The sequence below is a fragment of the Ischnura elegans genome, chromosome 6 (assembly GCF_921293095.1).
Source record: "Ischnura elegans chromosome 6, ioIscEleg1.1, whole genome shotgun sequence".
NCBI classification, from domain to species: domain Eukaryota; kingdom Metazoa; phylum Arthropoda; class Insecta; order Odonata; family Coenagrionidae; genus Ischnura; species Ischnura elegans.
The window spans coordinates 101967260-101983194 of record NC_060251.1 but is presented as its reverse complement, the minus strand read 5'-3'; the positions used below and the strand labels follow the sequence as shown (position 1 = coordinate 101983194).

The following is a 15935-nucleotide window of genomic DNA, read 5'->3' as shown; positions in this document are numbered from 1 at the left end:
TTTTTTCTCTTTTGATCTAAATTAGATAAATGGCCATAAATTTAACAATGCTTTTTAAAACTAAAATTATCAGAATAAGTAGTCTCGTCATATTTGACTCATCAGAATTTCCCATTACGTCTGTTATACAGCTCTATCGGCCAAATTTAGTAAATTAAAATTGTCTTCTCAAGTCTCAAAGCCTAACAAAACGTTCTAGTAACATATGAATCAAAACTGTAGTTCTACGAATCGTTACAACGCTGTCTACTACAGACTGATGCTGAAATGATCGAAGTAGCCCCAGTATACCCTTCGTGAGGTACATTAAGGTGTGCCTCCAGCTCATTCTCACCTTATAAGACGCTTGTAGATTTCTGCTGCTGGCGGATCCCTGAGGAACGCCAAATCCCTTATCCTTCGCCACGTTGATGAGCTCTCCGACGATGATTGGGTGTAACTGTGGGATAGACCCACATAGCTCCACTCCCATCTTCATTAACCATCCGGGGAGCCCTTGGATGCGTCTTAATAGAGCCAAGTTATTACACCGAAGGCGTTCAGGGAGAGAGATGGAGTTTGCTTACCTACTTCCTTTAAAGCCCACGCGTTCATGGAAAAGCTGCCTTGTTTGAGGTGGGATACTTTGTTACGTGCATTTCCGCAGGATAAACTTTTCTGCACTTCAGCGCTGCGTACCTCATCGGAGGATTTAATCGAGCAGCAGTCCCTAAATACCCTATGTGGACAATTAATCGTTAGCAAGGGTCGGAGGTGGGCGAAAAATCCTTTGTCAGTGATCCCTTGCACTACAAAAAAGTCATGCCTAGGGTAAAACTTCATTTTTGCCCTTTGAATATAATGAAGCACTAAAGTAGGCATTTTTCGTGTAAAAACCATAGCTACCATTTATTACGCAAGAAGTATACAGCTGATAAAATTAGTTTTTCGCATTTTATAAACTGCAGCAAATAACGGGAAATAGGTGTAGCCTGCCATAAACGATAAGTTAGTTTTCATTATTATTGTTAAATTGTTCCTTTGTCCTAATCTCTTCCTCCCTGTGATTCTGCTCATTGGAGTTCAAATTAACTACAGTTATCTAACGCTTCGTTAGGTTTTATGCGGGTCATCCCCTGAAAATTCTTAGTGACTCCTAACTACGTTTGATATTCTCAATTCATATTATCTTCATTTGCGCCTTCGTCGAATCTTTCTTCACTCCATAGGGACCTATTCCTTTTCTCCTACTTACATTTTAATTGTTGTCACTGAAGTCAGTATCACATTGGCCGCGTGGCATCTCAAGTGACCGTTTGATTTGCCTAAGAGTACTACTCCATTTCAGTTTGCATTGATGTTATATCGCAGTAACCTTCAAGTAGCTGCGCTCATTGTTAGACTTTGATTATCTTGTTTCCTCTCTGTTTATGAGATTAATTTAATGCTTAAAAGCCTGATTACTATATAAATATTGTATATTTATGCCTTAGCGAATGGAAGGAGAAAGGCGAAAAACATGATTAAAAATTCTTAATTGCACAATACGGTAAGGTGTACTGTTGTCTCAGAATTGACTAAATGAATATGACATGTAATTATCTGTAATTATATGTGTAGATTTACCCAGTATTTTCTTAATTTTGGAATAGGTTTAATTCAAGCTATTATGTTATAAAATATTTTTGCGTTAAATGTTCCACCATGAATTTTAACTACCTGTACGGATGCGTAATCACTCTTTTTTTTACTATGCGCGTGCATGATAGATCAGGTAGCTTGCTCTATGCAGTATAAAGAGCATACACGTGGTGCAGGCATAGCCCATTTTTTCACTAATCCAATTTGTAGCACAGGTCGTTCATTGTACATAAAAGGAGTCATCGCTATTCAGCAGAAGCAATTTATATCGGTGATTCGTTTAAACACAGTTTTTTTGCTGTGATAATAACTTGATTGCGTGCCGCGTGTTCGAGATAATGAGAAAAAACGTTTTAATAAATGGATTCCGTCATTATTTAGCGTTTATCGGGTATTATTAATGTGTTTTTACTAGTAATTAGTCCTAACGGCAAAGGCTCCATGATTCGCATTCATCCTTTCGATGCCGAGCACGTGAATCAACTCCCGTAATTATTGGCAGTAAATGGCAGTTAAATTTTTAATCACCTGTTGAACTATAGAATTTCAAACCATTACTTCCGTTACAAAATCCCGCGATCGCTTCGAAGAATTATTTTGAAATTTAATTTGATTTTTCGGATTAACGGCTGATGAATTAATAATTGACTAGTAATTGAGTATTAAATGAGCAATTTTTATTCTTGGAATTTTGATTCCCCGAATAAAACAGATTATCATCGAATTTGCGTCGTTAGTTTGTTCCTGACTTTTTGAAGTATTCCCGTATATGGTCGTACCTTGAAGTCCTACGAGTCATCAACATTTCTAGTGCATTTAGTCTCTCTAGGGTAACAATATAAGCTTTTAATTGGCTTAAAAATCCTTAAATTGACTTAAAATTCCTTAAAACAAACTTAAAAAAACTTAAAAATAAATTGACTCAAGAATCATTGAAAATTTGAATTAAACAAATAAATTAACTTAAAAATCCATGTAAATTGACTTTAAAAAATGCTTATGCACAACGAGTACTCACATTAATAGTACAAATGGTACTCTTGATATTTTAAAAAACTATTTTGAATCTTAAGCTCCTTTGTTTTTTATTGTTATATGGCATTGTTTATATAGAATGATATATTTCGCTATTGATACTTCTTATGCTATCCTTTGTATTTATAGTAAGGACTGACAATGAAGTTCTTTCCCTTTCAATCACTCTTTTTCTGAAATGAGCGGAGTGTGGAATATCAAAATTTTTGTTTCGTCCATGACGTGGAAATTGCGTAAATATTCCCAGAAAAGACACTTTCGCAATAGAAAAATATAAAATAATGCTTATGCGATCGTGTGACCTTTGCTCATGGAAATTGCTTTAACTGGACCGACTGAAGTAATGCGCCCTAAATTGTGTATTGCTATGTTTAATAGAATTGAAGTGCGTTTCATTCATTATGTGAAATTTCATGATGAAAATGTAGCATTAAACTATTCATTCGAGGGATTTTGCTAAGGAATTGGACGTTAATGTTTTTGCAAGGAAATGGAAAAGTCTTGCCTCACAATTCATTATCGCCGTAAATACCTATCCAGGTCCGATGTATATGAAATGATAGAAATGCCTTCTAGAACGACCTGCATTAAATATTCGTTTTCACTTAGATAATTATTAATACCAAAGTATTCTACGGATAAAGGAAGGTATCACCTCACTCCGGCTTGTCCCCCGTATGTATTGAACCGTCTTAGCTTTTATTCTCAATGCCTAACTATCCTGCATTATTATTCCCGTTCTTTCTCTCCATAAACCATGCTATCTTCCATTCCTTCCCCGTTTGGTGAATAGAATCACTCTACCATGGTTTTTTGAGTATCCTCTACCCACTGACAGCTCATTCCATCCTGACCTCTCTCCTACTTCTCTAGGCATTTTACTTATTCATGCAAGTTGCATAGCGCCTCCTCGTTCCTTTTACAATCCGTCCGGCTATATTTCTCCATTCACCTCCAAACCCACGTCTCGAAAGTCTCCTATTTCTTCTCATCACCCATAATAAGCACTGTAAAGCGCTTCACTCTCAATCATATTCTTTGTCAGCATTTTATATTCCTTCCATACTACGTCCCTCTTATAAGCACTTCCTTATTTGTAAGCATTTTATCTCCTAAAACTAATATCTTCCTGATATCCTTGTTATTGTGTCAGTGTTCTTCAAGTATTTAATAGCAAATTGATTACCGGTTTCCTCCTTCATTGTCCTATGGCTTATTTTTGTTGAGATTTTATTTATATATTTTCTAGGTTTTACCAAACTTGTGCGTTTGAAAAAATAATTAAGACGCTGTGAAAGGAAAAGTGGCAAAAATTCGGTTTTTATTGCAACAATAAATAGTTAACGCAAGAATTTTGCTGCAGTTTCAGCAATTTTAAATCCTAACAAGAATTCATCTTTCAGTAATCCTTTCCATCTGTGTCAACTGCTGGTATCAAGACAACTCCGGCAAACTCAATGAAATTGGTGCGCCTTGCGGGGAATATTTAGCATATAAATGAATCGTATGCCACAGTTTTACTCTGTTCTAGAAATTTGTCATAAAATAGCGAACATTTTAACCCAGAAAGCAAAAACCGTGAATGAGGCTGGGTTAGAGTCATTTCTTCCGAGTTTTTCACTGACGTAGCAGAGCCGACAATTTTTTTTCCCGAGTTCAGGTTCGCCCGGAAAAAATTCTCTACTTCGGCCCAAAAGAGTCGAAACTACTGCAGAAGGCGCATATTTTCGCCGTCATCGCAGTGCGGCGCCAGCATATTCCGATTTCATCGACGTAACCGCCGACGCTCGGGAAACACTCTTTGCTTCCGCTGCCGCGATTAGGGTCGCTTGGCGAAGGCACTCGAAAGGGGCCTTTCGTATTACAACTCGAACACTACACAGCAACCTTCGCCCTACAGCGCCGGAATGAGACTCACGAGCGAGAATGGGAGAGTGGTACAGAACGTACGTATTTATTATAATATATACGTATATTATTACAAAAAGATCTTATTCTGTCATTCTGTATATGCTCCGTTAATACTGCACGTAAAGTGATAAATGAGGTATCATTTTAAACGTTTGATCATCGGTTTCTGACGATAAATACAATCTCAATCTCAAATTTAACCATTTTCCCATTAATTTGACTTATAAGTTTCGATTTTTCCATCTCGATTACTCGATCAAGGGACATCGAATCTGTATACGCTGTTATTATTCAAAATATACTGTTCGGATACACTGTTTTGTTCAAAACTTAAAAAAATGGTTGAAAAATAATCGTTAAATTAATATATTAACCAAAGAAACGTGATATAAACGGGAAAATATATGAAGAATAAAATATAAAAATATGAAGAATATTAAGCATTCACTAAAATAGTACGATATGCGCATAGCGATTGTGCATGGGTAAATGGTAGTGAGAAATTTTATGTAAGAGAGAAAGAGTTTATTGTGAAATTGTTTAAAGAATTAGAGAATATTATCAATTAATATATAAAGTATGAGGGTGCGAAATATTTGCATGGATTACCGATTTAATATCACTAACAAAGTATTCTACCGATTAAGGTAGGTTACCACAGAGTATTTTATAAGAATTATTGTAACCACCATGTGCAGTACTTATCAATCGTGGGCGAGGAGAGGCAGGTCATAGATAAGATAAGATAGTGTACTAAATATGTAAGAAAAATGTTTCATCAGTAAAATTGCTGAACATGTCTAAAATTTGGCCAAAATGTTCAGCACCGGAGTAATGTATAGGATGAAAAGGGCTTGTGTGAACAGTATTAATAAAATTATGCCCTCAGAAATGCAACTTTCTGGATTAAAACTGTTTTTTGTAAAATCACCTCACCGTAATATGTAGTATAGTGATCAGCAGTCTGGAATTAATATTTTCATATTGTTAATATTTTATGGTGCTGTCACAACTATCTTTTTTAGTCTATAAGACGCATGTATTTTGCGTGGTTACTATGTCTATGAGCACGTGATATCCGTGAATTATACACACCTGAGTGTGCTCTACCCTTCCCTATCGAAACCAAGCTTCGCTTCCGGTGGAACCCCTGGCAATGAGAATCAAAATCAGTGGGACAAGAATTATCATATGGCTCTGTAAACCTTTGATGCTTTTATAAGGAGATAAACAATTTGAGTGCTAATGACGTTATAGGTATAAAGTTCTCGAGAAACTTCGCAGAACTGCAGGCAACAAAGTATTACGTCTGTTTGACTTTGATCGTCTTTTAAGTTGCTGGCATAATATTACGGTGGGATATCCAGCTAGAATTGCATTTTTTTGACTAGGTACTTATAATTAGTGCGCAGAAAGTACACTACATGGTAGAGCCTTGAATACGGATTTTTTAATTTCAACTTTCCATGTGCAGTAGTAAAATTACTAAACATGTCTGAAATTTGGCAAAAATGTACAGCACCGGAGTTATGAATTGGATGAAAGGTGCTTGTGCTAGCACTGTTAAAAAAATAATGCCCTCGGAAATGCAACTTTTTGGATTAAAACAGCGTTTAGTAAAATAAGATGGATATAGGTATTATAATTGGTTTTCGGGTTAATTTCGCATCGACTCATATTTTGATGTACGGCATCATCGGACAAAATCAAATTTTTGGACCCAAAGACTGGAGGTGGAACGCTAAAAATGAGTTGACGCAGAATTAACCCGGAAATGAAGCATTGATTTAATCACCAAGGAAGCCTCCGAAATAATTTTAAGATAGTAATAATAATTAATAATAATTTTGCCTCTATTGCATTTTTACATCAGGACCCTCTAAGCCACATGGCTTGTCAGAAGGTTCCATAGTATTCATACCAGCATAGTGGGAAATAATGTTAACATACTACATAAATTAAAACTAATAGATTAATAATTAAAACTAATAGAACCACGAGGATTCATCCGGGACACCTCACGCAAGGGATCAATAAACCAAAAAAAAGAGAAAGAGAATCATTTCTATAAAACAAATCGTACCACAACTTGGGCATTTATTTGACAATTGCACCTTTTGAGTTTTCTACAAAATGACAATTCCATTAAACAAAATAAGATTTTCCCTGATCCACACTAACGACTCCAATCCAATGACATCACAAATACCCCTGCACTCGACGAACCTCACACACATGGATAAATAAATTGGAGACAAATGTCCACTGAATAGTCCCAAATATGGGTGCCCCCAAAATTACAACAATAAATTGATCTTTCCCCTTTAAACCAAAATAAAACCAACAGCCACATGCCTTACGCTCACACACACACAATCATACAACCCACATACTCCGAAGTCCATGCTTCATCACTGAGAATTATCTCAAGTCAGGAGAGGTCAAGTTAGGTGCGTCCAGCGGGAAGGTTGCAGGCCGAGAGAGCGGTCTCCTTCGCCACGCTGACTACCTAGCACCCACAGTGTTGCCGTTTTTCCCAACACCGCGTAGCAGACGACACAATTTGTTGTCTGTTCGGCCCGCGCGCGCTCTTCTCCATACGCGCGGGTCCTAAACTGGCATCGCAGTTGGACCGCTGGCCGCCCGTCGACCAAGTTACTTCGCCGTGGTCAGCCGCGGAAGTAAAGTGGCGATCTTCTTCAAGACTGCCCTCAGAGAGGACCAATCTCTTCGCTGCAGTCCTGCGGCATGCCTGTAAACTTCCAATTCGTCTCCCTCTCCTCTCACATTCATGCTCCGCAAACACATAAAAGAAAACAAAGAAAACACATTAACTCACATCACACACGTAACGTAAGTGGCTATCTGGCCTCAATGCTCCCCCCTTTTGGGACACGCGAGACGATACCAAAGAACAAAAGAAATAAAGTTAGTGGATTGAAGTCCCAAAAAGAACATCCATATACATAGTTACAATTAATAATCTCTTTACATTATTTCAATACATAATATATATATACGACCTCCAACCTTCCCGGACGCACTTTACACATTACAACAGAACTCAAAACACATCTTATTGGAAAAAATTAAAAACCTGTAACATGAATAAATTTGCCATAAAATAACATAATATTGCAATGATATAAGTAAAAAAATCACAAATGATCACAGAAATGTAAAATATTCATGACTATAGTTCTTACTTTTAAGGAATTACAAATCCAAAATATCATTAATTAACCACTCCTTGATACTTTTTTCTAATTTCTGGCATTCTTTTTAAATTTCTCAATTGCTTAGGTATGCAATTAAAAGTATATGGTATAATATATGTAGGCAACCTTTTCCTATATAAATTTTGATAATTTCCATATACATTTTGATGTGTGTATAATTAGTAATTTTCGCCAAATGGATATGCTGTACTTGTCAGCGGAGTTCATTCACGAAACAGTGGCCGATGGTGACGAAACGTAAGGGTCACTAGAATGGCCTTTCTTACGACGTGCACACTTGACCCGCACTCTCTCGTGGAGAGCGGAAATGGGGCTCCGAATATAAGGGCCCACGAGAAACGAACGGGAATGAGTGTGCGGTGAAAGGCGAAAGCACGTAGTTGAGGAGTAAAGGTCACCAGCACTTCAGTGGAGAGTGCGGTGCTCGGGAGGGATTCATTCAATCCCAACATCGAGAGAATAGTTCCAGGGATGCGATGGGTCGCAATGTTGGAACGCCAATCGTTACTTTTCGGAAAGTCCATATTAATGACTACGCCCGTAATAACAATAAAGGTGACAATAATAGCTTAATACACTCAAAACAACGAAAAGATACACCACTAAAATGGAAAAATATGAAGAACTTAAAGGGGAAATTAAGAGATTATGGAAATCAAAGAAAGTAAACATCACAGCAATTATTATCTCTGCCGCAAGTGTAGTGCCTCACTAAATGCATCAAGGTCTCAAAAATATCGGACTCCCGAAAAACTTCTTCCTTACCATACAAAAAGGAGCAATTTTTAATATATGCCCATTTGTCTGAAAATTTTTAAATCCAGATTAAAAGGACGAGAGTGAAATAGGCGTAACCCATAACCCGCCTAAAACCAGAATAAATGAAAAATGCTGTGTTGGAAAAAATGAAGTGTTGAAAATAATAACAATAAAAATTTAATAACCTAGAATCATTGGTCCTTTAGGCATTGATAGATGGAAAACAAAATATGCATTATTTACGTAGTAATAAAAAAATAAATAAAACATAATCGAAAAATAAAACTCAAAGATCCTGTATAAATGCGTGCATAATATTACATAGAATGAATGAGAATATGAAAATACAAAAGATACAACAACGTATTCCTCTTTTAATTTTTCAACATGCATTTAATTCAATACTCTGGATTTTAATGGACATTAAAAAATCAAGGTTGGACGAAAATAAGCGATTACAATTGTTAGAAAAGAATTAATATCAAAGAAGTAAACTCGCTCTAAGCTGTTGTTTAATTAGGCTCAGAGGATTTTTATCTTTGTGCTGTGTGGCATAATATCAGCAAAAATGTTGTTTAAAGATGTGTTTTCTGTAATTTTGATATTTGGAGTGAGTCAAACTTTGGTGTTTTTATTGCTAATATACTTTTTAAATAAAAATGAATTTATTTATTTTTATTAAAGCATTTCAAACAAATATTTTGTGTGAAAAGGTATGTACTATAATTTTTAGTTTTCATATATACAGAATAAATTCCGTGAAATCAAGCTTGATGTATTAAAATACGTCTTTTATACTTTTAAATGAAAATTAATTTCTTTATTTTTATTAAAACATTTCAAACAAATATTTTGCGTGAAAAGGTATGTACTATAATTTTTAGTTTTGGTATCGACATATTAAATACGCGAAATCAAGCTTGATGCATTAAAATATGTCTTTTTGTTTAAAAGTTATATTTTTCTCTTTTCCTATCCGAATCAATGTGAAATTCTGGCTTTAAATTATTTTACGTGCGTAGGTGGCTTATCGCTTAAGCGGATCCTCACTCCGGCGTTGTATTAGAGCCATCGATCCCTTGGTTACACACAGTGCTTTGCCTTTGATTGCATTTCGGGATAGTGTGCTGAGGGAACCTGTGTGTAAGTGGCCTCCACCCGTGCTCTTTCCTATGCGAGTCGTTGAGAATATGTTTTCGACCTCTGGGGCGAAGGCAGCAGAGATGCAGCCACACGTGGAGTAGGTATACCAAGACCTACCCTTTCATTTCGTTACTCCTCTGTGTTGCTGTCAATATCACTCCCGTTGCATCTCTTTGTATTAAAAAAATCCAAATCTCTAAAAAGCTCCACGGGCACGCTGAACCACCAGGCTTACTCTGGGTATTTAAAAAAAAAATTAAATTTATTTATTTCACCGTGACATTGAGCACCACGGTTGAGTTGTCCACGTGGATATTGGATTGTTACTGGTGTGCCGCAGAGAATCGCGAATATCTACACGAATCGTTTTTTTAAATAGGTGCTATATAAAAAACTGAAATAAAATAGACCGTGTACTATTTTAAGAATTTTCATAAAAGGAATTAACATTATTTTTGAAATCCCTGGTGTAAAACGCAATTAAAACATGAGGTGATGGCCTTTATATTTTAAAAGTCTGAAACGAAGACGTGAATGAAAGGAATATTTTTACCACGTGTACCTGGAGCTGAGAGCCAAGCTTGGTTACCCACTTGCATATTGCATTGTTTTGTCTCAAAGACAATTGCGAATATGTGACGTGAAATAATGAATGCAAAAATTCTTTTGAATAATGGAAACAATAATGTAATAAATTTAGAAATATCCTCACAGGCAAATGTATTATCTCTGAAAACCTTTGTAAGTTTTCCGAATAAAATTTGATGCAATTGAAAAGAAAAATTTGTTCGAGTGAAGCAGCCAGCATTTCATAAAATATTCGTATACCTAAATATTTCCCCGAAAGTATTTTAATCTGACATTTAGGACAAAGCTTGGCTTATCCACGTGGACATTGGATTATTAAGTCCGGGAGAAATATGGAAGTGTGACATTGAATTGTAATTTTGTGATATCTGTCTCCTTAAATAATGAAATAATTAATCAAAAGATTGTTTTATCTCTGGCGCACATGCACAAGTAGAATAATATTGAAAGGTACGTCAATAAAATGCTAGATGACATATCTGAATGCGATGCTGTATTTGAAATTATTTTGTGATTAAATTTCTCATATTTATTTCAGTGAATTATTACATTAAAAAATGACCTGTATGGATGAAATCTGTATTCTTAGTTATAATTCATTTGCTCCTAACCGACCATCCTCATACGATACCTTGGACCTTCGGTACCTCATGGAAAATTACCGCAAAGAAACCTCTCAAAATACGGTTTCGCTAGTAATTCATGCATCTAGAAACTTAACATTTGGCTCCTAGCAACTAATCATAGTAACACTTAATTATTTTTCCCGTGATACTTTTCAAATTTTCAACCTATTGTATATAATTATGGTAAACATTGTGGATTGAAGAAAGAATAGGTAGGTAGTAAAATGCAAATATCAGAGAGCTAATACATTTCAGCTTGAATGAGGTCACTTAGAGGAGTAAAGTCATGAAGGAGTAAACTTCGTTTGCACCTAACCGACCGTCGGTATCGTCTGGAAAAAAGCGGAGAAGAAAAACAAAATCAAATTCGTTTCCGCCGCTGGTGGCGCCACCACCGGTTGCGGTGAGAACTCGCGTGTTGCGATCGCATACCGTGGCGTAGGCTCACACTCGCGTCCCGAATGCATGCATTCATGCAATGCATTCTGGGAAGGAGAGCGCAAAGATGAGTTTGGTTTTCTCGGATGATCGCCTTGGTATCGCGCCTTGCGCTTCTCGTGTGTAAACTGAATGTGGGATGAGCAACGTCACTGTCGGAGGGTGCGGTCAAGTCTCTCTCCGGCGTGAGAGAGAAAGCATTCATTACCAGTTAATGTTATTTCAGCCGGCTTTGTCATGTCCGTTTCACCCATTCTCCTCCGCTATTCGGTTCAGTGGAAGTAGGTGCGCGGATGGCCATGTTTTATTCAGATGCAGTGGCTGGAGTCGATTATAATATTTTACCTTCGTCAGCACGTTGGCAATCCGATTCGACCTTCAAGAAAACCCCGTACACACCGATCGTATTTTGTCTTCATTCCGTACCTATAAAAAATGTAACACTCTCGTTATTATCCTGAAATTTTCATGGTTGGTAGAAGGTGTAGACCATTTTAAGCACTTCTCGTAATCATATGAACAATAGGAATTGCGTCTAAGAAAAAAAAACAGAAAAAAAAGTTTTGAGTTTGTGACATAGGCAAATATAGAATAAACTGTGTATCTAAACCATGAAATTGCCAAGATTTGTCTTTTTAGAACGTGTTTCTTAACTTACTTTCATGTCTGTCTGTCTTATTTCTACGGTGGAATTTTGTAGCTCACTTTTAACACACTTAACGACTAGCTAGATCATTGAAACTTTATATCTAGCTCAGATCTTGATGACAATTCATATTTATACGCTTTCTGCCATGATTCTGGCTGGATTAAAAAAAATATTTTCAGAATTAATTTTGTATGGAAAATTAATTCTACATTTTGCCACCAGTGGCGCTGCTATCACATTTCAGCAAATTTTTTGTGTGACATGTTGAATGTTGTACAACATATAAGCGAATTTTTCTGAAAATGTATTATAAAATTTTAAGAAATGTCTGAAAAATGTATTCATAGTGTAAAATAAATTTGCGTATATTGATTCAATTATAACTATTTCATTGTATCATTAATAGATTTGAATCATTTAAAACTAAAAAGAAGAATTTAATATTATAAATTGAAAAATTTAAAAACAACGTTTTTCTCGCCATCTAAAAAGAAGAAAATAAATTTCTCTGCCCATATCTGAGTCTTGATAGGAATTGTTTCTCAAGTGGTGACATACTGTATGACAATCATTACGACCAAAACGAAAAACGTTGGTCGCATGTAGCATTGAATTTGGTATTTGCAATAGGTGAAATTACTCTAAAAATTTTTACTGAACGTCGACAACCATATTCTTATCTAAATCAACACATTCACATAGTTGAAGACTTTACTGATCTTTGAGAACTAAAACAGAATAAAAAACGCTCAGATATTAAATCTTCAAATATTGCTTGTCAGGTAATAATACATTGATGCACAATTGCTGAATTCTTAAACATTAACTGATGACTTCTTGGATATTAAAATTAATCAATCAACTCATTAGGTGCTAATTTCTAACACGTTCAGATGTTAAGTACTGATCATTGCACTCTCATTCAATATAAACTGAATTTTAAATATATCACTGTTCATTTGAGAAGTATCGCTATAGAATTGGACGTTATTGAATGAGCGTTGAAGAGGTGGGACTTAGGTGAATGTGGTGGTCAGAGTGTTACATTGACATCCTGTGGCCTAGGGTTCAAATCCACGAGGTGACAGAGATATAACAGATTCTGGCCGATCCCTGCCTGAATTTTTTGTGGAGGACAAATAAAGCACAGCACTCCGTCCGTTGGATGAAATGGTGCACCATGGTCCCTTTGGCGCCTTTCTTTAAGAGCAGGCGAATGCCGACACCAGGTTTCTCACTACCCTTCCCTACTTTACCCTCATGCTGTATAAGATCTCAGCTGTCGGTAACCTCCCCCAAATCCCATACCATACAGTTCAAGAAGCAACGGACCAAGAAGTGATCACGTCTTTTATTTTTTAAACTTACCAACACACTAAATAACTGATCTACTGTCGTCTTCAATAATGGATCAATCTCCAAAAAACGTAATTTTCTTCAGGAAAAATGTTAAAAATTACATTTTCTTTATATAAGAACCAAAATTGTGTAATTACTGTTTGTCAATTTTTGGGTTTCCCGGCGTATAGATTGATGAAAAATTTCTCGGGATTCCCACCGGATGTGGTATTGGGTTAATTATCCCAATTAATAATTAACTGGGTTAATTCTCCCGATATCCAGTTAATTATTAATTGGACGAATTAACCCAATACAACACCCGGGGAATCCCGAGAAAATTTTCAGGAATTATGTGTTTACACACGAGAAAAAGTTTGTTTTATATGTCATTGGTCATTCTTTAACTAGTCATAGCGTACCAGCATGTGCGTTACCATGCTACCATATGTCATATCCATGGAATGCAGAGTTGATGAATATGATGCCCACGGACATGACGATTTTATCTAAATTAAGTTGTAGTTGGGACTGACAATAATTTAGGACACTGTCGGTACTACATTTAACTTGCATCTTATAGCTGTAAAAGACGTCTGAATTGTAATTAGTAAAAGATTTTACTTTCACTAATTTTTACTTGTCCGCGGACATGATTGATGATCTTGGTTCTTTCAAAAACTTTTGCTGAAATTTTTCTTCTCTACACATTGGTTGTTCAGGACTGCCACCATCTCCCATGAATATTTCCCCCTTTTTCCTGTTTGTCTACGGACATTGCTTTTTTGAGTGGGACAAATGTTTATTTTATTTTATAATAAATATTATGAAATAAAATCAAACCAAAAATACTATTTTGGAATGTTTACATTGTTGTTGCTTGTTGAAGCTGATAGATTTCATAATAATTTTTTAAATAAAGGTTGTTAATACAATGAACATATCTTCGAAACTCTATGTGGGACTGTCCACGGACATGGCGAATCATAGTCTGTGGACATTAAATTGGGGAACTTAATTTTCTTATCTTTACTAATTTGTCACTAAAATTAGTGAAAGGGTACATAAAATAATATGCCAGTTTAGTTTTGATTTAACAGTTTTGGATTTTTTAATGGCAGTCTATGGACATAACTTTGTACTATTATGGGATAATGACCCTAATATGTAGATACACACGAGTTCCATTTTGCTGATGAGCCCAGTCGGTGAAAACTTGCAAGGCGAGTCCAAATATGAATCTAAGGAGAGGAGAAACCTCGCCACGGATCCTGAAAGAAAACACTTCGACAGCCAAACGTGTGCGTTGACGTGAGTTTCTTTAGTGCATTACATCCACTAGGGCTTTTGCACCTGCGAACAGAACAAAATAAAAAGGAACGCTGCGCGGTTCGTCAAAAACCGCTACGGGCGTACAGACAGCGCTACCCAGATGTTTAACGAATTAGGCTGGGAGCCGCTGGAGACTCAGAGGCTGCGCGCTAGGCTTGCTTTATTTTTGCTATCGCTTGAACAATTGAGAATGGATATCTTTAAAAGCGGCACAGAGAATATATTAAACCGCTCTATATCTCCAGGTCCGACAGAAGCGATAAATTAAGAGAGATGTTTTGCGGAACGGATGGATATGGAAATTCGTTTTTCCCCCTAACCAGAAAGGATTTCAATAAATGCTAGTCGTAATATCCTTAGAGCACTTCCTTTTTATTTGTTAACGGCTGGTGTCCTAACACCCCCTGCCACGCGCCTTTTAGGCGGCTTGCGGGGTACTATTTAGATGTAGTTTGGCTCCCGTTTTGTTAGCCCAGTCGCATTCGCGGCCGTCCTCATCGGGTGTTGGTGACGTAAAGTCAAAGGATCTCATGTGCCAACCTTAATAGTTTTCGTGCGAGAATTCCACAGAGGAAAATAGTCATTCACCTTGACCGGGTTGCGAAACCGGATCCCCCGATTTCCGGTCGAGTGCATTAGCCAGTAAAGCTACCGAGGTATCTTTCCCGACTGTAGAAATTCGTGGGCTATACCGTACAAGATGCCCTGGACTGCTCAGCATATTATGTGACTGACCATTCCAAGTCTGAAAATATAAATTAAAGTATCAAAATTCCAAGTTTAACCGACCCGACCCCGTCATTAAAACGGGACACGTGGGTGTCTACGTATTATTGAAAACGATCGCGCGTGACCAATGCTTTCAGTCAACACTATATATCGATGGCTAAGTTCCAACAACACGTAAGTATATCAAATTCGGCCCGTTTTTAGACAGGTATCTAAAACCAAGTGTAATATCATTAAAAAAATAAAGCACAAGCAAAAAACAATACTTATTTTGCAAATGAATGCTTCTTTTTTAGTTTTATGGTCTTTTGGCTTTTAATTTCAGTGTACAAGTTAAAACAATTAATCGTTTTTTTCCTCTCCTGAAAAGTTGCTATTTTTGAGATGCGTGTTGTTAGAACTTAGCTATCTATATATTATCCTCGGTACGATATTGATATGATCAGCGGTTTGCTATCCGACAATTGCAAAAACCAGGCGAACCGTCTCGTTGCCAAATATACGCGATGATTTTTTGAGGAGAATTCT

The 15935-nt window shown here is 36.5% G+C and overlaps 1 protein-coding gene across 1 annotated transcript in view; it reads left to right on the top strand.

Moving 5' to 3' along the window:
* The window catches only part of LOC124161272 (protein qui-1), a 736232-nt gene that overhangs the window by 73379 nt on the left and 646918 nt on the right, over positions 1–15935 (top strand). The gene's annotated exons all lie outside the window — the stretch shown is intronic.